We start from the raw sequence: 23,825 nt of genomic DNA, 5'->3' as shown, positions 1-23,825 counted from the left end.
TTTAGGCTTTGTTGATTGTGTGGTCTCCATCATATCAACTGAATTTTCCTTTTGCAATGCAAAGTAGTCATAAAGAGTACATAAATGAATGAGTGTCACAAGTTTATTTACCTAAATAGGTGTTGGGCCAGATTTGCCTCTTAAATTCACTCACTTTTTACCAATTCTATCAGTGACATTTTTACCATTTTTAATCCTTCTAGATTACTGCAATAGACACCTCATTTCACTGTTTTTTTCCCCCATATAATTGTAAAATCTAATCTTAAATATACTATTTTTTATGTCCTTCCCCTGTATTTGACAACTTTTTGGCTAACAATGTCATATACAGAGGCTTCGTTGGTGGCTCAGATGGTAAAGAATCAACCTGTAATGAGGAGACCCAGGTTCAATCGTTGGGTCAGGAAGATCTCAGGGAGAAGGGAATCGTTATCCACTTCAATAATCTTGCCTGAAGAATTCCATGGACAGAGAGCCTGGCAGACTACAGTCCATGGAGTTGCAAAGAGTGGGACACAACTGAGCAACTAACACACACTAATATATACTATGTGATAGAAACAGAATGAGAAGAGATAATTAAAATTGTAGTAGGAAATAAGAGTGGGAAAAAAAAACAATGCCTAGCTTTTATAATCAATGAAAAAAATGTTTTGAAGGCTTTTTTAAAATTCCCTAGCAGTGTGAAATTGGAACTGAAAGTAAAAGTTGCTCAGTCATGTCAGACTCTTTGCAACTCCATGGACTATACAGTCCATGGAATTCTCCAGGCCAGAATACTGGAGTGGGTAACCTTTCCCTTCCCCAGGGGGATCTTCCCAACCTAGGGATCGAACTCACGTCTCCCACATTGCAGTCGGATTCTTTACCAGCTGAGCCACAAGGGAAGCCATATAATAGTGTGAAGTTGGAAGAACTGTCCGTATATATTATCCTCTTTGGGGCTTTCCAGGTAGCACTAGTGGTAAAGAACCCACCTGCCATTCAGGAGACATAAGAGACATGGGTTTGATCTCTGGGTCAGGAAGATGCCCTCGAGGAGGGCATGGCAACCCACTCCAGCATTCTTGCCTGGAGAATTCAGTGGACAAAGAGGTCTAGTAGGCCATGGTCCACAGAGTTGCAAAGAGTTGGACATGAATAAAGTGATTTTGTTTTGCTGCTATCAACAAATTTGGGGCCTGGAGTAGCGCCATTGAATATCCATTTCACTATTAGCAAGAGATAAAGAGAACTCAGAATATCATGGGAGTATTCAGGGGAAATCCTATCCTCAGGAAAGGTCAAGGGAACAGAGTTCACCATTAATGTCCTTACATCTGGACCTCTATGTGAGAAAATTCACTGTGTACATACTTGTGGTTTTGGTGGATGAATATGATAATATATCTAGGGATTCAGTAGAAACTTCTAGAAGGATAAGAGGAAACATGAGCACATTAGAACTAATGACTCAATTCCCTGGATGAAATCCATGAAAGTTTCCATTTGGTCTTTTGCCATATTTTACAATAATACAGACATGTGTAGGCAGTGCTACGGAGAACATGGGTGACATAATGACCTCTTATGGGTTATACAGTTCTGTAGAGAATCATTTCCTAGGTACCAATGGTGGGATGGCCATGGAATGAATGGATGGTTGTTGAGGGATGGAAAATGGAGATGCTAGGAATATCTGAGAATCTAAAGAATGCTGTAATTTAATAAAAAAAAAAAGAGTGACTAAGATTCTGTGCAGTCTAACTAGAATTGGATGAGTGGTTTATAGCATAATAGAACCATCTACATCACAATAGATTCTAGATCAGGAAACTGATGAAAACCAGTCTGTCACAGAGACCACCGGTAACTCAGAGGTAGTGTGAATGCTTATACGTGGAAACCCTTTCGAGAGAAGCAAAAGAAGGGGAAAGAGGACCAAAGAATGAGCAATTAACCAGAAGAAACGGTTCTGTTTTAAATCGATTCATGTTATAAAATAAGAATAAGTGGTGTACTGTGTAATTTATCATTTACTACATTTTTTCTCTTTTTTTTATAGTAATAATTTGCTCTAAAGCAGGCAATCTTTTCAAAGTACAAATTTACATGTCATCTCTCCATTAAAAATGTTTATGGTTTTCCCATTGCTCTACAATAAAATCAACCCTGAATATTCATTGGAAGGACAGATGCTGAAGCTGAAGCTTCAGTACTTCAGCCACCTGATGTGAAGAGCCAGACTTGCTGGAAAAGACCCTGATTCTCAGGAAAAGGGGAAGAGAGGATGCGATAGTTGGATGGTATCACTGACTCAATGGACATAAGTCTGAGCAAACTCCAGGAGTTAGTGAAGGACAGGAAACCTGGTTTTGCTGCAGTTCATGGGGTCGCAGAGTCAGATATGACTTAGTGACTGAACAACAACTACAATAAACAGCAATATTCTTCATATGGCCTGTGTGGTCCCACAAAAATCAATCCCTACCTTTGTGTCTAGGCTCATATTTTACTGCTCATATTTTACTTCACTTCGTCAGCACTGATTTATCAAGCATTTTATGTCTATGCCTAACAGGAGCTCTTTTCTCATGATGTATCTTCATACTGAAATGTTCTTCCTTCTTTGCCTGGTCACTCTTCTACCAATCTTAATCTTAATTAGATTAATTTATCTGATACTCAAATTTTATTCATTCTGGAGCCATCATTTTAGTATTTGACAAAATCATGTACCATTGCATAACACTTTCATGGTTTGTTTTGCTGTATCTGTTGAATGGGCTTCCCTGGTGGCTCAGTGGTAAAGTATCCGTCTGCCAATGCACGAGACCCAGGTTTGATCTCTGGGTGGGAAGACCCCCTGGAGAAGGAAATGGCAACCCACTCCAGTATTCTTGCCTGGGAAATCCCATGGACAGAGGAGCCTGGTGGGCTAGAGTGCTACACATTGTCTATCTTCATATGTCATACAGTGATGAAGAAAGGCAGAAAATAGATACTCAATCGATATTTAATTAAGTTAAAAATTAAAATCACTTTGTATTTCAGGCCTTTTGAAGGGAAAAATAATTATTTCTACAGTCATAAGAAAATACTCATATCTTAACTCTATCTCTCATCCTCAATAATTCCCATGTACCACATATGGAAACAAGTTAAGCAGTTGATAAAAACATCCTTAATGAATTAATGGAAATTCATTCCTCATTTAAACAGAAATTTTATGTAGTGATTGTTAAGATGACCAAAACAATTTCATGATAATTGTAAGTCATGCCATTCACACAAAGTGCGGATTAAAAGGAGAAATGATATTTTGTGGAAGTAATTACAACCATGACAATACTGATCCTACTGATCATTCAAAGTTCAACTGTCTAGGTTTCTTAATTTTTATACCATTATTACCTTAGTGAAAAATTAAGTCCTATTTCACACAGAATATGCCAAATTTTATTGATTGGGCAAAATTCTTGTTTATAATAGAATAAATACACAGCTAGAATATCATTTAGAGAAATTTTATAATAAATTACTTTGTGAAGAATTAAAGGTCTCTCTGTAAAATCTGATAAATATCAATACCTTGCTCTTAAAAGGAATATCAAAGTACTTTAGTAATATACAGTGCAGTTCACTCACTTGTCTCTCAATTTTAACAATTAAAATATGTAAAATAAAATCCACCTTTGATGAAATCACAATATATCAAATGTAGATTCTTAAAACCCACAAACATAATCACTATAATTAAGCATACATCTTCAGAAATAGAGTTTGTTAAGTACAATTTGTATAGTCTATCAGGCATTGTTTCTATTTTTCTCGTGAATCATATTAAGTCATATTATTATGTCAAAACAAGCATATAAGCATAGTTAATAAATGCAATGAATTTTTAGAACTTAAGCCTAAAGACAAAAAATTAAAAAAAAAATAACTTCATGCTTAGTAATAGGAGAGGAAGTACAGTTAAAAAGCAAACACCATTCTTCCATTTATGTCTGGCAAAAAGCTGATTCTGAAGCACTGACTGATTTGATCCAGTTATAATTATGCAAAGGATCATGCAGGTAAATTCTGATTCCTTTTAAAGAAGCCCAATTTGAAGTCAATAATATTTAAATGATTAAAAAGTAAAATCCCTTTACTGATGCAGATTTTCCCCTGTAGATTCTAGAATTAAAAAAAAAAAAATCAGATCTTAAACCGACAGAAAAGTTATCCATGCAATCAATACAAAGAATTCTTTATTCCTTATTTGAGACTAAAATGATGACACAAAAGCCTGGTATACTTAACTGAAAACAATCACATTTTCATAAATAACCATATTACAACATAAGAAGCAAGAGATTAATACTGATACATTACTATTATCTAAAAATCACCATATTCAGCTTTCAGTAATTGTCACAATGCCTTAAAAATTATTGTTTATAGTTGCTTTACAATGTGTTGTTTTCATTTTTTTAACAGAGATAATTAGATTTGGTTATCAGTTCTTTTTGTTCTCATTCAGTAAAGATTATAAAATTCCTTTTAATCCTCCATTAGTGTGGACCCTTCTGTATTAATCTGTTTGATCTTAACCATCATACTTTTCAAAATACTTTGTTTTCTGTTATGATTTCCTTGTTGACCCATGACTTTTTGTTTCAAGTGTATAGCTTAATTTACAATGTTTTGAGTATTTCCTAGTTTCATTTTGTTTCTGATTTCAAGAGCATTTTGTCAATTTGAATAAATGTTTCAATGATCTTGAAGAGTATGTGTTCTGCAGTTGCTTGGTGTAATGTCCCATATATGCCAATTAAGTCAATGTGATTAATTTAAATTCAAATATTGTATCCTATAAATAAATATTTCATGTGTCTCTCAATTCCAGAAGTTAAAAAGTATTGTTTTTTAATATGATTGTCAGTTTGTCTCCTCCTTATAGACTATGTCAATTTGTCTGCATTGTAAAATTAAAACTATTATTATTAAGCACATGAAACTTTAAGACCCTTCTACCACCCTCCTGCCATTATCACATGTCCTTCTTTGTTCCTATTTTTTAAATTTAAAGTATACTTTTATATGATATTAATGTAGCTATATTTCTTTTTTTGGTTGACGTTGCTTTTTACTTTCAATATTCCTCTATCTGTCTATTTGTTGTTGTTGCTCAGTTGCTCAATCCTATCTGACTCTTTGCTCCCCCATGGACTGCAACACATCAGGCTTTCCTGTCCTTCACCATCTCCGGGAGCTGGCTCAAACTCATGTCCACTGAGTTGGTGATGCCATCCAACCATCTTGTCCTCTGTTTCTTGTCCCCTTTTCTTCCTGCCTTCAATCTTTCCCAGCATCATGGTCTTTTCCAATGACTCAGTTCTTCACATCAGGTGGCCAAAGTATTGGAGTTTCAGCTTCAGCATCAGTCCTTCCAATGAATATTCAGGGTTGATTTCTTTGGGATTGACTGGTTTGCTCTCCTTGCAGTCCAAGGTCTTCTCCAACACCACAGTTCCAAAGCATCTCTTCTTCAGTGCTCAGTCTTCTTTATGGCCTAACTCTCACATCTATACATGACTACTGGAAAAACCATTGTTTTGACTAGATGGACCTTTGTTGGCCAAGTGATGTGTCTGCTTTTTAATACACTGTTTAGTTTTGTCATAACTTTTCTTCCATGGAGCAAGCAGTTTTTAATTTCATGGCTGCAATTGCCATCTTCAGTGATTTTGGAGCCCAAGAAAATAATCTCTCATTGTTTCCATTGTTTCCCTATTTATTTGCCATGAAGTGATGGGACTGGATGTCATGATCTTGGTTTTTTGAATGTTGAGTTTTAAGCCAACTTTTTCATTCTCCTCTCTCACCTTCATCAAGAGGCTCTTTAATTCTTCACTTTCTGCCATAAGGGTTGTATCATCTGCATATATGAGGTAGTTGATATTTCTCTCTGCAATCTTTATTCCAGCCTGTGCTTCATCCAGCTCGGCATTTCTCATGATGTACTCTGCAGATAAGTTAAATAAGCAGGTTGATGATATACAGCCTTGACATATTTCTTTTCCAATTTTGAACAAGTCTGTTGTTCCACATTCTAACTGTTCTAGTTCTAACTGTTGCTTCTTGACCTGCATATAGTTTTTGCAGATCAAATCTGTGTATTTAAGGTGCTCTTATTATAATCAAAATATGACTGAATTTTAAAAATCTGACAATCTTTGATCTTTTATTTGAAATATCTGGTTCAGCTGCATTTATTGTAGTTATTAGTATGCTGTGTTGTTTAGTCACTAACTTGTGTCCTATTTTTCTGTAACCCTATAAACTATAGCCAACCAGGCTCCTCTCTCCATAGTATTTTCCAGGCAAGAATATTGGAATGAGTTGCCACTTTCTTCTTCATGCGATCTTTCCAACCCAGGGATCAAACCCTGTCTCCTGCTTTTCAGACAAATTAAATCTAACACCATACTGTATTTTTGTTCTTTGGTCCATTTGATTTCTATTCCATCTTACCTCCTTTTTTTTTATTTTATTTTTTATTTTTTTCCATTCATTAGGTTTTCCTTTTTTTTTTTAATTTTAAAATCTTTAATTCTTACATGCATCATTATCTATTTTGCATCAGCCCTAGATTTTAGTTAATTCCTCTACTATTTTGATTTTTAAACTTTCTTTAATAATTTTGAGTGATTATACTAGAGATTATATATCATACCCCTGATTTATTCCAACTTAATATACAAATTGTTATTTTTATCACCTTTCAGATGGAGCAAAGACATGGAAACATTTTACTTTCAATTGTCCTTTCACTTTCTTAAAATTGTTTTGCATATTTTAAATTTTTAATAATCACTAAGGAGCAGAAATAAGCTATCCCAAGTTTGCTTTACTTGAATTTCTGAATCTTAAAACTGTGGTACAATAAGATGTTTTTGAGTTCCAGTCCATGTTTTAGTGCAGCAATAGCTAACTAACACAGTTTTTTAATATCAAAAGTGGTATTGTACCATAGCAGAAATCTGAAGCATGGGACATCAAGTTTGAGACTTAGCAAAATGAAGGAGCTAGAAGGGCCTCCAGGAGATTTAGTGAATGCTGGATGGTCCTCAAGGAATTTCCTCATGAAGTTGAATGCAGTGTGAAAATTATTATTACTGATAAGATATATGGAATCAGGACAAATATCTCCATACATTTTGTTCTACCAATGTCTAAAAGGACTACATTACATTTTCATTTAATTAACTGATACACATGAAACCAAACTCATTTTTCATATCAAGTCAGAATGTACATTAGGCCTTGATCAGTATGAAGAAAATGTAACTCTAAATTATCAGTTGGCTCTATTGTATAATTTCAAGTTCACCAGTAATCTGTTGAAATTTACAACTTAATCTGTTCAAATTTACAACACCATATCTTATTCAAATTTCTACTTTTTAGTTTTCTCTTAAATGATTGAGACCATATAATGGCAAGCAATTAATAAAAACAAAGAAAGAGGTTACTGAAATATATGACCCTTTAAAATCGCTTAGAGATATATATATTTCATACATTAGACATGTGAATTCTTAGAAAATGGAACTTGAAACTCTTAAGTTATACATTTAAAAGTTGTTCTTTTGTAAGCACAATTTGAATACTTTTCAATTTTGTACTGACACTGGTTTCTTTAAGAATCAAATGGATTCAGGTAAATACATGAGTAAGATAATGAAAACACAGATAATTGCTACCCTGACTCCTCATTGTACATGGGAAAAGTAGTGTTTTGATAAAAACTGATAAGCATAAATAAAATTTAAAAAGCAATAATTATGTTAAAAGTGTAAAGAAGAAGAGAGTATTGCTTCAAAAGATAAAGAGACTCACAAAATTTTAAGTGAGGAGTCTATTAAATATTTTATAGGAAAACCAAGTTGTTCAGGAAAGGAATTATGCTTTTAAAAATTAGTTACCTTCCAATATTCAAGTAACTTTTATGTTGTTCTCTGTTGAATAACTAAACCATAAGGCAACTTTCTGACCTTTTCCTACTCCTTAAGTTTCTCTTGTTTAGTGACTGTGAAGAAGAAACTTTAATTAAACTAATCAAAAGGCAATTTGTGATGATGAATTTTGTTTACAGAAAAACTAGTGAAGCTGCACTGGTCAGAAAATCAATCATTGTCTAGAAAAAAATTAGTCAACAGGATAAATTTCTCTGTCAATAATATCCAGAACACCTTTCAACAATTAAAGCTTCTTCCTTCCATTTCAACAGAGTTTACATTTCTGCCATCTGTTTGGAGTAGACTTAGTGTTGATGTCTAATCAGTTCATTCACAGCATTTTTCAGTTGTAGGTTTTCCTGAGTTATAAAGTGTCTTAAGTTAACAACTAAATTGTTCACTGATGATGTTCAGACATAAGCCATGGGAGCACTTCTCTGAATGGAATTTGGTGACTTAATGATAGTCATAATTGCTATTAGCCAAATAACCCCATTTTCCACCACCTCCCCAACTTTCAAGCCCATAGTAGAATTGTACTCTTGACTCTTATATTTGGAAATAGCATGGTGCCTAGTTTTGACCAAAAGAGTCATTAACATTTATTTGCTGAAGGCAGAACTTAGTATTACTTGCAAAAGCATGAACTCTTAAAAGTTTTCCCATTTTCTCTGATGCTAGTTCAGTCAGTTCAGTCACTCAGTCATGTCTGACTCTTTGTGACTAACTGTAGCATGCCAGGCTTCCCTGTCCATCACCAACTCCTGGAGTTTACTCAAACCCATGTCCACTGAGTCGGTGAGGCCATCCAGCCATCTCATCCTCTCTTCTCCTTCCCCCTTCAATCTTTCCCAGCATCAAGGTCTTTTCTAATGAGTCAGTTCTTCGTATCAGGTGGCCAAAGTATTGGAGCTTCAGCTTCAGCATCAGTCCTTCCAATGAATATTCAGGACTGATTTCATTTAGGATGGACAGGTTGGATCTCCTTTCTGTCCAAGGGACTCTCAAGAGTCTTCTCCAACACCACAGTTCAAAAGCATCAATTCTTTGGTGCTCAACTTTCTTTATAATAGAAGCCAACACTACATGCAGACAGCCACTCCATTGTCTTGAGTCTCTGAGTGACAGCAACAAGCAAGGTCTGTGATAGACACAACATAAACAAATCTTTGTTTTTTTTTTTTTTTAATGCCTCTGAGATATCAGGGATTGTTTAATACTTCAGAAAACCTCAGCTCTATCCCACATCACCCAGGATTTTCAAGCTAAATTTCTATCCCTAAGAGTACAGTACTTTGTTTTGTAAAGACACAGTAACAAATTATTTGGATAAAGGGATATTTTGAGTCAAGTGCTCCAATTTCAAGTGAATTTACTATCCAAAAAGCACCTATATATCTTTTCTCATTTTTTTTTCAGCTCCTTGTTTCCTTGTACCAAGAATAGGCTTGTTGCAGTCTTGCTTTAAGTGTGGCCTACCATCAACAGCACCACGTCAGACAGGAAAGGAGGAATTAGCTCTATGAAAATGCTAACTATTCGGTTCTGTAAAAATTAACAAAGCTAATTTAAATGTTATTTAAGGACTACCACGTATTTCATGAATTCTCATGTGCATCCTCCCCCACACCACCACAATTTAACCTCTTTAAAATAAGAATATATATTACCAAAGTTTGTGGCTTGCAGAATTACAGTTCCTAACAGGCAAAGAGCTAACATATCTTGGTTGCATGAAAAATTCTGTTGACTCTTTGTGAAAAGATTAAGAAACAGCCATCATGAAGGTATCCTGCTACTGCTCCTGCTGCTGCTAAGTTGCTCCAGTCGTGTCCGACTCTGTGGACCCCATAGATGGCAGGCCACCAGGCTCCCTTGTCCCTGAAATTCTCCAGGCAAGAACACTAGAGTGGGTTGCCATTTCCTTCTCCAGTGCGTGAAAGTTAAAGTGAAGTCACTCAGTAGTGTCTGACTCTCAGCCACCCCATGGACTGCAGCCCACCAGGCTCCTCCACCCATGGGACTCTCCACGCAAGAATTGTGGAGTGGGGTGCCATTGCCTTCTCTGGAAAGTATCCTAGATTCCCTAAAATATAGGTAAATGAATCCAATTCATGTGATTTGATATCAAAGCATATAAATAAAAAAGTAAAAGAGCAATAAAAAATAATGAAATTTTGAAGTTAGGTCTGAGAGTTTGAATTCTAGCTTGGCCATTTGTTTTGTGATTGCTGTTAAGTTTTTAACCTCTCTGTACCTATTTCCTTATTAGTGAAAAAGAGGAATAATGGTACTTATGTCACAAGGTTGTTATGAGGACTGTATTATGTATAGATGCAAAGCCCTTTAAAGACTTGGACACATAGTAAGTTCTTTACAAGTGCTGGCTGTGTTTGCCTTTTCCCACAGTCTTGAAAAATAAAACCTTATATCTAGCACATTAGAATTATGATCTTTCTGAAAACATTTTCACTTCAACTGAAACACCATTTCATGTAATTGTCCTTTATTAATTTGGGAGGTTCACCAGGAGGATTATTTTCTATAATTGCTTTATAATTCTGTGTATTATTATTATTATTGTCTCTAGTTCAGTTCAGTTCAGTTGAGTCACTCAGTCGTGTCCGATTGTTTGCGACCCTAGGGACAGCAGCACGCCAGGCCTTCCTGTCTATCACCAACTTCCGTAGTTTACTCAAACTCATGTGCATTGATTCAGTGATGCCATCCAACCATCTCATCCTCTGTCATCCCTTCTCCTCACAACTTCAATCTTTCCCAGCATCATGGTCTTTTCAAATGAGTCGGCTCGGCTCTTCGCAGCAGGTGGTCAAAGTATTGGAGTTTCAGCTTCAACATCAGTCCTTCCAATGAATATTCAGGACTGATTTCCTTTAGGATGGATTGGTTGGATCTCCTTGCAGTCCAAGGGACTCTCAAGAATCTTCTCCAACACTGCAGTTCAAAAGCATCACTTCCTTGGTGTTCAGCTTTCTTTATAGTTCAACTCTCACATCCACACATGACCACTGGAAAAACCATAGCCTTGACTAGGACTTTGTTGACAAAGTAATGTCTCTGCTTTTTAATATGTCTAGGTTGATCATAACTTGTCTCCCAAGGGGTAAGCATCTTTTAATTTCATGGCTGCAATCACCATCTGCATTGATTTTGGAGCTCCAAAAATAAAGTCAGCCACTGTTTCCACTGTTTCCCAATCTATTTGCCATGAAGTAATGGGACCAGATGCCGTGATCTTCATTTTCTGAATGTTTAGCTTTAAGCCAAGTTTTTCACTCTCCTCTTTCACTTTCATCAAGAGGCTCTTTAGTCCTTCTTCACTTTCTGCCATAAAGGTGGTATCATCTGCATATCTGAGGTTATTGGTATGTATCCCAGCAATCATGACTCCAGCTTGTGCTTCTTCCTTCTTTCCAATTTCTGCCATAAGAGTGGTGTCATCTGCATATCTGAGGTTGTTGATATTTCTCCCAATCTTGATTCCAGCGTGTGCTTCATCCAGCCCAGCGTTTCTCATGATGTACTCTGAATGTAAGTTAAATAAGCAGGGTGACAATATACAGCCTTAAGGTACTTCTTTGCCTATTTGGAACCAGTCTGTTGTTCCATATCCAGTTCTAACTGTTGCTTCCTGATCTGCATACAGATTTCCAAGAGGCAGGTCAGGTGGTCTGGTATTCCCATCCCTTTCAGAATTTTCCACATTTTATAGTGATCCCCACAGTTAAAGGCTATGGCATAGTCAATAAAACATAAAAGATGTTTTCTATTAAAAGAGTTCTTACTCTTGTCTCTAGTACATTTATATAAAGTTGTGCATCCATGTCTTGACTTCCTACTTTTACATTCCGGTCCCCTATAATGAACAGGTCATCTTTTTTTTTTTTTTGGTGTTAGTTCTAGAAGGTGTTGGAGGTCTTCATAGTGCTGTTCAACTTCAGCTTTTTCAGCATTATTGGTTGGGGCATAGACTTGGATTACTATGATAGTGAGTAGTTTGCTTCGGAAAAGAACAGAGATCATTCTGTCGTTTTTGAGATTGCATCCAAGTACTGCATTTTGGAATCTTTTGTTGACTATGATGGCTACTTTATTTCTTCTAAGGGATTCTAGCCCACAATAGTAGATACAATGGTCATCTGAATTAAATTAGCCCATTCCAATGCATTTTAGTTCACTGACTCCTAAAATAGCAATGTTTACTCTTGCCATTTCCTATGTGACCACTTCCAATTTGCCTTGTTTCCTGGACCTAACATTCCAGTTTCCTATGCAATATTGTTCTTTACAGATTGTGACTTTACTTCCATCACCAGTCACATCTACAACTGGGTGTTGTTTTACTTTATCTGTCTTTTCATTCTTTCTGGAGTTACTTTCCCACTCTTCTGTTCTCCAGTAGCATATTGGACACTTATGGAACTGGGAAGTTCATCTTTCAATGTCCTATCTTTTTGCCTTTACATACTGTTCATGGGGTTCTCAAGACAAGAATATTGAAGAGGTTTGCCATTCCCTTCTCCAGTGGACCATGTTCTGTCAGCATGTGGAATGCAAAAGTAGGAAGTCAAGAAACACCTGGGATAACAGGCAAATTTGGGCTTGGAATATAGAATGAAGCAGGGCAAAGACTAATAGAGTTCTGCAAAGAGAATGCACTGGTCATAGCAAACACCCTCTTCCAACAACACAAGAGAAGACTCTACACATGGACATCACCAATGGTCAAAACTGAAATCAGACTGATTATATTCTTTGCAGCCAAAGATGGAGAAGTTCTATACAGTCAGCAAAAACAAGACTGGGAGCTGATTGTGGCTCAGATCATGAACTCCTTATTGCCAAATTCAAATTTAAATCGAAGGAAGGAGGGAAAACCACAAGACCATTCAGGTATGACATAAATCAAATTCCTTATGATTATACAGTGGAAGTGAGAAATAGATTTAAGGGCCTAGATCTGATAGATAGAGTGCTGATGAACTATGGCAGAGGTTCATGACATTGTACAGGAGACAGGGATCAAGACCATTCCCATGGAAAAGAAATGCAAAAAAGCAAAATGGCTGTCTGGGGAGGCCTTACAAATAGCTGCGAAAAGAAGAGAGGTGAAAAGCAAAGGAGAAAAGGAAAGATATAAGCATCTGAATGCAGAGTTCCAAAGAATAGCAAGGAGAGATAAGAAAGCCTTCTTCAGTGATCAATGAAAAGAAAGAGAGGAAAACAACAGAATGGGAAGACCAGAGATCGTTTCAAGAAAATTAGAGATACCAAGGAAACATTTCATGCAAAGATGGGCTCGATAAAGGACAGAAATGGTATGGACCTAACAGAAGCAGAAGATACTAAGAAGAGGTGGCAAGAATACACAGAAGAACTGTACAAAACAAAACAAAACAAAACAAAACTTCATGACCCGGATAATCATGATGATGTGATCACTCACGTAGAGCCAGACATCCTGGAACGTGAAGTCAAGTGGGCCTTAGAAAGCATCACTATGAACAAAGCCAGTGGAGGTGATGGAATTCCAGTTGAGCTATTTCAGATCCTGAAAGGTGATGCTGTGAAAGTGCTGCACTCAATATGCAAGTATATTTGGAAAACTAAGCAGTGGTCACAGGAATGGAAAAGGTCAGTTTTCATTCAAATCCCGAAGAAAGACAATCCAAAGAATGCTCAAACTACTGCACAATTGCACTCATCTCACACGCTAGTAAAGTAATTCTCAAAATTCTCCAAGCCAGGCTTCAGCAATGCATGAATTCTGAACTTCCTGATGTACAAGCTGGTTTTTCAAAAGGCAGAGGAACCAGGGATCAAAGTGCCAACATCTACTGGATCATGGAAAAAGCATGAGAGTTCCAGAAAAACATCTATTTCTGCTTTATTGACTATGCCATAGTCGTTGACTGTGTGGATCACAATAAACTGGAAAATTCTGAAAGAGATGGGCATACAACACCACCTGACCTACCTCTTGAGAAATCTATATGCAGGTCAATAAGTAACAGTTAGAACTGGACATGGAACAACAGACTCGTTCCAAATAGGAAAAGGAGTACGTTAAGGCTGTATTTTGTCACCCTGTTTATTTAACTTCTATGCAGAGTATATCATGAGAAACGCTGGACTGGAAGAAGCACAAGCTGGAATCAAGATTGGGAGAAATATCAATAACTTCAGATATGCAGATGACACCACCCTTATGGCAGAAAGTGAAGAGAAACTAAACAGCCTCTTGATGAATTTGAAAGAGGAGAGTGAAAAAGTTGGCTCAAAGCTCAAAATTCAGAAAATGAAGATCATGGCATCTGGTCCCATCACTTCATGGGAAATACATGGGGAAAGAGTGGAAACCGTGTCAGACTTTATTTTTTGGGCTCCAAAATCATTGCAGATGGTGATTGCAGCCATGAAATTAAAAGATGCTTACTCCTTGGAAGGAAATTTATGACCAACTTAGATGGCATATTCAAAAGCAGAGACATTACTTTGCCAACAAAAATCCATCTAGTCAAGGATATAGTTTTTCCAGTAGTCATGTATGGATGTGAGAGTTGGACTATGAAGAAAGCTGAGTGCCAAAGAATTGATGCTTTGGAACTGTGGTGTTGGAGAAGACTCTTGGGAGTCCCTTGGATTGCAAAGAGATCCATTCTAAAGGAGATCAGTCCTGGGTGTTCTTTGGAAGGACTGATGCTAAAGATGAAACTCCAATACTTTGGCCATCTCATGCGAAGAGTTGACTCACTGGAAAAGACTCTGATGCTGGGAGGGATGGGGGGCAGGAGGAGAAGGGGAACACAGAGGATAAGATGGCTAGATGGCATCACCAACCTGACCGACATGAGTTTGGGTAAACTCTGGGGGTTCGTGATGGACTTGGAGGCCTGTCTTGCTGCAATTCATGGGGTCACAAAGAGTCGGACATGACAGAGCGACTGAACTGAACTAAGACTGAATATTCAGACAACTAAGATCATGACATCCAGTTTCATCGTCTCATTGCAAATCAGTTCCATTCAGTAACTTAGTCCTCTGACTCTTTGTCACTCCATGACCTACAGCACTCCAGGCTTACCTGTCCATCACCAACTCCAGAAGTCTACTCAAACTCATGTCCACTGAGTCAGCGATGCCATCCAACCATTTCATCCTCTGTCCTCCCTTTCTCCTCCCACCTTCAATCTTTCCCAGGATCACAGTCTTTTCAAGTGAGTCAGCTCTTCACATAAGGTGGTCAAAGTATTGGAGTTTCAGCTTCAGCATCAGTCCTTCCAGTGAATATTCAGGATTGATTTCCTTGAGGATGGACTGGTTGGATTTCCTTGCAGTCCAAGGGACTCACAAGAGTCTTCTCCAACACCACAGTTCAAAAGCATCAATTCTTTGGTGCTCAGCTTTCTTTACAGTCCAACTCTCACATCCATACACGACTACTGGAAAAAACATAGCCTTAACTAGACGGACCTTTGCTGGCAATTAACGTCTCTAATTTTAATATGCTGTCTAGGTTGTTCATAACTTGTCTCCCAAGGGGTAAGTGTCTTTTAATTTCATGGCCGCAATCACCATCTGGAGTGATTTTAGAGCCCCAAAAATAAAGTCTGCCACTGTTTCCACTATTTCCTCCATCTATTTGCCATGAAGCATTGGAACCGGATGCCATGATCTTTGTTTTCTGAATGTTGAGATTTAAGCCAAGTTTTTCACTCTCCTCTTTCACTTTCATCAAGAAAATCTTTCGTTCTTTTCAATTTCTGCCATAAGGGTGGTGTCATCTGCATATCTGAGGTTATTGATATTTCTCTAGGCAATCTTGATTCCACCTTGTGTTTCATCCAGCACAGCGTTTCTCAAGATGTATTCTGCATGTAAATTAAATAAACACGGTGACAATATACAGCCTTGACATGGTCCTTTTCCTATTTGAAACCAATCTGTTGTTCCATGTCCAGTTCTAAGTGTTGCTTCTTGACCTGCATTAAATATTCTCAAAAGGTAGGTCAGGTGGTCTGGTATTCCCATCTCTTTAAGAATTTTCCACAGTTTGTTGTGATTACACACTCAAAGGCTTTGGCATAGTCAATAAAGCAGAAATAGATGTTTTTCTGAAACTCTCTTGCTTTCTGCATGATCCAGCAGATGTTGGCAAATTTGATTTCTGGTTCTTCTGCCTTTTCTAAAGCAAGCTTGAACATCTGGAAGTTCATAATTCATGTATTACTGAAACCTGGCTTGGAGAATTTTGAGCATCACTTTACTAGCGTGTGAGAGGAGCACAATTGTGAGGTAGTTTGAGCATTCATTGGCATTCACTTTCTTTGTGATTGAAGTGAAAACTGGCATTTTCCAGTCCAGTGGCCATTGCTCAGTTTTCAAATTTGCTGGCATATTGAGTGCAGCTCTTTCATAGAAGCATCTTTTCGGATTTTTTTTTTTTTTAAGAGCTGTAAAATTTTATTTTGATTTTAAAATATATAGAACATTCCTCTTTATTTTACATATGAGTTTATATAGTTAATCTTTTTTTTTTTAATTTTAAAATCTTTAATTCTTACATGCATTCCCAAACATGAACCCCCCTCCCACCTCCCTCCCCATAACATCTTTCTGGGTCATCCCCATGCACCAGCCCCAAGCATGCTGCATCCTGCGTCAGACATAGACTGGCGATTCAATTCACATGATAGTATACATGTTAGAATGTCATTCTCCCAAATCATCCCACCCTCTCCCTCTCCCTCTGAGTCCAAAAGTCCGTTATACACATCTGTGTCTCTTTCCCTGTCTTGCATACAGGGTCGTCATTGCCATCTTCCTAAATTCCATATATATGTGTTAGTATACTGTATTGGTGTTTTTCTTTCTGGCTTACTTCACTCTGTATAATCGGCTCCAGTTTCATCCATCTCATCAGAACTGATTCAAATGAATTCTTTTTAACGGCTGAGTAATACTCCATTGTGTATATGTACCACGGCTTTCTTATCCATTCATCTGCTGATGGACATCTAGGTTGTTTCCATGTCCTGGCTATTATAAACAGTGCTGCGATGAACATTGGGGTACATGTGTCTCTTTCCATTCTGGTTTCCTCGGTGTGTATGCCCAGAAGTGGGATTGCTGGGTCATAAGGTAGTTCTATTTGCAATTTTTTAAGGAATCTCCACACTGTTCTCCATAGTGGCTGTACTAGTTTGCATTCCCACCAACAGTGTAGGAGGGTTCCCTTTTCTCCACACCCTCTCCAGCATTTATTGCTTGCAGATTTTTGGATCGCAGCCATTCTGACTGGTGTGAAGTGGTACCTCATTGTGGTTTTGATTTGCATTTCTCTAATAATGAGTGATGTTGAGCATCTTTTAATGTGTTTGTTAGCCATCCGTATGTCTTCTTTGGAGAAATGTCTGTTTAGTTCTTTGGCCCATTTTTTGATTGGGTCGTTTATTTTTCTGGAATTGAGCTGCAGGAGTTGCTTGTATATTTTTGAGATGAGTTGTTTGTCAGTTGCTTCATTTGCTATGATTTTCTCCCATTCAGAAGGCTGTCTTTTCACCTTGCTTATATTTTCCTTTGTTGTGCAGAAGCTTTTAATTTTAATTAGATCCCATTTGTTTATTTTTGCTTTTATTTCCAGAATTCTGGGAGGTGGCTCATAGAGGATCCTGCTGTGATTTATGTCTGAGAGTGTTTTGCCTATGTTCTCCTCTAGGAGTTTTATAGTTTCTGATCTTACATTTAGATCTTTAATCCATTGTGAGTTTATTTTTGTGTGCGGTGTTAGAAAGTGATCTAGTTTCATTCTTTTACAAGTGGTTGACCAGTTTTCCCAGCACCACTTGTTAAAGAGATTGTCTTTACTCCATTGTATATTCTTGCCTCCTTTGTCAAAGATAAGGTGTCCATATGTGTGTGGATTTACCTCTGGGCTTTCTATTTTGTTCCACTGATCTATATGTCTGTCTTTGTGCCAGTACCATACTGTCTTGATGACTGTGGCTTTGTAGTAGAGCCTGAAGTCAGGCAAGTTGATTCCTCCAGTTCCATTCTTCTTTCTCAAGATTGCTTTGGCTATTCGAGGTTTTTTGTATTTCCATGACCAAGTGGGCTTTATCCCAGGGATGCAAGGATTCTTCAATATCCGCAAATCAATCAATGTAATTCACCACATTAACAAATTGAAAAATAAAAACCATATGATTATCTCAATAGATGCAGAGAAGGCCTTTGACAAAATTCAACATCCATTTATGATAAAAACTCTCCAGAAAGCAGGAATAGAAGGAACATACCTCAACATAATAAAAGCTATCTATGACAAACCCACAGCAAACATTATCCTCAATGGTGAAAAATTAAAAGCATTTCCCCTAAAGTCAGGAACAAGACAAGGGTGTCCACTTTCACCGCTACTATTCAACATAGTTCTGGAAGTTTTGGCCACAGCAATCAGAGCAGAAAAAGAAATAAAAGGAATCCAAATTGGAAAAGAAGAAGTAAAACTCTCACTGTTTGCAGACGACATGATCCTCTACATGGAAAACCCTAAAGACTCCACCAGAAAATTACTAGAGCTAATCAATGAATATAGTAAAGTTGCAGGATATAAAATCAACACACAGAAATCCCTTGCTTTCCTATACACGAATAATGAGAAAGTAGAAAAAGAAATTAAGGAAACAATTCCATTCACCATTGCAACGAAAAGAATAAAATACTTAGGAATATATCTACCTAAAGACTAAAGACCTATATATAGAAAACTATAAAACACTGATGAAAGAAATCTTTTCGGATTTGAAATAGCTCAACTGGAATACCATCACCTCCACTAGCTTTGTTCATAGTCATGTTTCCTAAGGCCCACTTGACTTCACATTCCAGAATGTCTGTCTCTAGGTGAGTGATCACAACATCGTGATCATCTGGGTCATGAAGATCCCTTTTGTACAGTTCTTCTGTATATTCTTGCCACTTCTTCTTAGTATCTTCTGCTTCTGTTAGGTCCATACAATTTCTGTCCTTTATTGAACCCATCTTTGCATGAAATGTTCCCTTGATATCTTTAATTTTCTTAAAGTGATCTCTAGTTTTTCCCATTCTCTTGGTTTCCTCTATTTCTTTGCACTGAACACTGAGAACAACTAAAGAATCCCAACCACTAGTCTGGAGGTAAACTTGAGTTGCATCTTATTCTTTGGCTGCCAAGCCTTTAGATTCCCTGCAGATAATGTCTCTCATTTTTAGCTATTTAAAATGAAATTTATGACTGAATAGTTTCTTCTTCTTTTTATTTTATTTTAGCTGCTTAAAATGCAAATTATGACTATATATATATGTGTATATATATATATATATACATATATATATATATATATTTTTTTCTGATCCTGGGGCCATGTCTTAGTATCTTCTTTAGATCAGAGGTTTCCCAAGCTTTTGTAGCAATATTTGTATGGGTCACCTCTTTGAGTGGATGCCTCTCACCCTTCCCAGGCTTCTTTGCCTGTTTCAGTCTCAGTGGGACGTTTTTCACGATCTTGGTCCCAAATTCCAGTGCTTGTTACTCTATCTCTGTGTTCAGTTCAGCCTTTGTGTCAGGCCTTGAGGAGCCAGTTGTGAACCACCCAGACATAAAGCCCAGCCCTCATGAAACCCACAGGTTCGTGGGAGATTAAGAATTAGAAGTGTGGGAATTCCCTGGATGGCCAGTGCTTAGGACTCTGTGTTTCTACTGCAGGAGACATGGGGTCAATCCCAGTTGAGGACCTAGATCCTTCAGGCCACTCAGCACCAAAAAAAAAAAAAAAAAAATTACAAGTGTGGTGGAATTTATGAAAGTCAGGATGCCATGATGCATATTGCAAGGGGACTGAATATGTCTCAGGCTGAGGAAGGCAGCTGAAGACTGACCTTTAAAGTATTGAGGGTGGAGCAGGAGTTGACCAGGCAAGGAGCTGGAAGAGGGGGACTGTCTGAAGGCCCTGAGGAACTGAAGGATAGTAACAAGCGGTGGCTGCACAGCACTGGATTGGCCAAGAGGAGACAAGCCACTTCCAAGGTCAGAAAAAACCTAGTAAGACGGTAGGCACTAGAGCAACTGTGAGGAGATACCCTGTGTCCAAGAGCAAAGGAGAAGTCCCAGCAAGATAGGAGGAGGGGCGAATTCACGTTTAGAATCAAACCCCATTCCCACCAGGGACACTAAGAGGGCTCAAACAGACCTTGTGCACACCAGGACCCAGGGATTCCACAGAGACTGAGACAACTATGTTTGAGAGTCTCCTGTGAAGGTACAGATCAGCAGTGGACTGCCACAGGGACAGAGGCTTTGGGTGCAGCAGACCTGGGTATGGCATAAGGCTTCTTGGAGGAGGTTACCATTAACCCCACCATAGAGCTGCCAGAACTTACACAGAACTGGGAATAAAGACTATTGGAGGGCACAAACAGAATTTTGTGCACAAGGACCCAGGAGAAGGGAGCAGTGACACCACTGGAGACTGACCCAGACTTGCCTATGAATGTCCAGGAGTCTCCACTGGAGCCGTGGGTCAGTGGTGGCCTGCAGCAGGGTTGGGGACACTGAGTGTAGCAGTACATATATGATATCTTTTGAAGGAAGTCACCATTATCTTCATTACCTCCACCAGAGTTTGGCCCCAGGTAAATGGGGATTGGGAGCAGGAGGAGAAGGGGACGACTGAGGATAAGATGGCTGGATGGCATCACAGACTCGATGGACATGAGTTTGAGTGAACTCCGGGAGTTGCTGATGGATAGGGAGGCCTGGCGTGCTGAGATTCATGGGGTCGCAAAGGGTCAAACAAGACTGAGTGAACTGAACTAAACTGAACTGAAATAGCAGGGAGGGAACAGAGCTCCACCCATCAATAGAAAATTAGAATAAAAATTTACTGGGCATGGCCACCCCCATCAGAACAAAACCCAGTTTCCCCCTCAGTCATTCTCTCCCATTAGGTAGCTTCCATAAGCCTCTTATCCTTCTCCATCAGAGGTCAGACAGACTAAAAACCATAATCAGAGAAAGCTATGCAATCTTATCACATGTACCACAACCTTTTTTAACTCATGAAACTATGAGCCATGCCAGGTAGGGCCACCCAATATGGGTGCGTCATGGTGGAGAGTTCTGACAAAATGTGGTTCCCTGGAAAAGGGAATGACAAATCACTTCAATATTTCGCCCTGAGAACCCCATGAACAGTATTAAAAGGCAAAAAGATAGGACATTGAAAGATGAACTCCCCAGGTTCGTAGGTGCCCAATATGCTCATGGAGATCTGTGGAGAAATAACTCCAGAAAGAATGAAGGGACGGATCCAAAGCAAAAACAATATCCAGTTATGGATGTGACTGTTGACAGAAGCAAGATCCAATGCTGTGAAGAGCAATATTGCATAGGAACCTGGAATGTTAAGTCCATGAATCAAGGGAAATTGGAAGTAATCAAACAGGAGATGGCAAGAGTGAACGTCGACATTCTAGGAATCAGCGGACTAAAATGGACTGGAATGGGTGAATTTAACTCAGATGACCATTATATCTACTATAGTGGGCAAGAATCCATTAGAAGGAATGGAGTAACCATCATAGACGACAAAAGAATCTGAGATGCAGTACTTGGATACAATCTCAAAAACAACAGAATGATCTCTGTTCATTTCCAAGGCAAACCATTCAATATCATAGTAATCCAAGTCTATGCCCCAACCAGTAATGCTGAAGAAGCTGAAGTTGAACGGTTCTATGAAGACCTACAAGACCTTCTAGAACTAACACCCCAAAAAGATGTCCTTTCCATTTTAGGGGACTGGAATGCAAAAGTAGGAAGTCAAGAAACACTTGAAGTAACAGTCAAATTTGGCCTTGGAGTACAGAATGAAGCAGGGCGAAGGCTAACAGAGTTTTGCCAAGAGAACACATTGGTCATAGCAAACACCTTCTTCCAATAACACAAGAGAAGACTCTACACATGGACATTACTAGATGGTCTACACCAAAATCAGATTGATTATATTCTTTAGCCAAAGATGGAGAAGCTCTATAGAGTCAGCAAAAACAAGACAGGGAGCTGACTGTGGCTCAGATCATGAACACCTTATTGCCAAAATCAGACTTAAATTGTGTAACGTAGGGAAAACCGCTAGACCATTCGTCTATGATCTAAATCAAATCCCTAATAATTATACAGTGGAAATTAGAAATATATTTAAGGGACTTGATCTGATAGACAGAGTGCCTGATGACCTATGGATGGAGGTTCGTAACATTGTACAGGAGACAGGGATCAAGACCATCCCCAAGAAAAAGAAATGCAAAAAAGCAAAATGGCTGTCTGAGGAGGCCTTACAAATAACTGTGAAAAGAAGAGAAGTGAAAAGCAAAGGAGAAAAGGAAAGATACACCCATTTCAATGCAGAGTTCCAAAGAATAGCAAGGAGAGATTCCCCTTAGTTGTTGTCATTTCCACCCTCCAGATGGAATACTTAGAAGGTACAGAAAAACATGAGAGGCTCCTTGCTCAACCTACTCTCATAACATGCTATCTGTGAGAAACAGTGAAATACTGGATGGAACAGTTTAGTTGCATTACGTCTGGTTACAAAATTCACATACGAGAAGTGCCTCTTATTTATTCTTTGTTCAACTCTATGAGATATTAGCTCAGTTCAGTTCAGTCGTTCAGCCCTGTCCATCTCTTTGCAACCCCAGGTACTGCAGCACGCCAGGCTTCCCTGTCCATCACCAACTCCCAGAGCTTGCTCAAACTCATGTCCACCCATGAGTCAGTGATGCCACCAAACCATCTCCTCTGTTGCCCCCTTCTCCTGCCTTCAATATTCCCAGCATCAGGGTCTTTTCAAATGAGTCAGTTCTTGGAAGCAGGTGGCCAAAATATTGGAGTTTCAGCTTCAGCATCAGTCCTTCCAATGAATATTCAGGATTGATTTCCTTTAGAATGGACTGGTTGAATCTCCTTGCATTCCAAGGGACTCTCAAGAGTCTTCTCTAACACTACAGTTCAAAAGCATCAATTCTTCAGTGCTCAACTTTCTTTATGGTCCAACTCTCACATCCATACATGACTACTGGAAAAATCATAGCTTTGACTAGACAGACCTTGATTGGAAAAGCAATGTCTCTGCTTTTTAATATGCTGTCTAAGTCGGTCATAGTTTTACTTCCTAGGAGTAAGCATCTTTTAATTTCATGGCTGCAGTCACCATCTGCAGTGTTTTTGAAGCCCAAGAAAGTAAAGTCTGTCACTGTTTCCATTGTCTCCCCATCTATTTGCCATGAAGTGATGAGACTGGAAGCCATAATCTTAGTTTTCTGAATGTTGAGCTTTAAGCCAACTTTTCCACTCTCCTCTTTCACCTTCATCAAGAGGCCTTTATTTCTTCTTCATTTTCTGCCATAAAGGTGGTGTCATCTGCATATCTGAGGTTATTGATATTTCTCCCGGCTATCTTGATTTCAGCTTGTGCTTCATCCAGCCTGACATTTCCCATGGTGTACTGTGCATATAAGTTAAGTAAGCAGTGTGACAATATTCAGCCTTGATGCACTCTTTTCCTGATTTGGAACCAGTCGGTTATTCCATGGCCAGTTCTAACTGTTGCTTCTTGACCTGCATATAGATTTTTCAGGAGGCAAGTCAGATGGTCTGATATTCCCAACTCTTTAAGAATTTTCCACAGCTTGTTGTGATCCACACAGTCAAATGCTTTGGTGCAGTCAATAAAGCAGGAAGTATAAAGACTTTTTTTCTGGCCACCTGAT

The sequence above is a fragment of the Ovis canadensis genome, chromosome 2, assembly GCF_042477335.2.
Source record: "Ovis canadensis isolate MfBH-ARS-UI-01 breed Bighorn chromosome 2, ARS-UI_OviCan_v2, whole genome shotgun sequence".
In the NCBI taxonomy this organism is placed as follows: Eukaryota; Metazoa; Chordata; class Mammalia; order Artiodactyla; family Bovidae; genus Ovis; species Ovis canadensis.
This window is presented reverse-complemented; position numbering follows the sequence as displayed.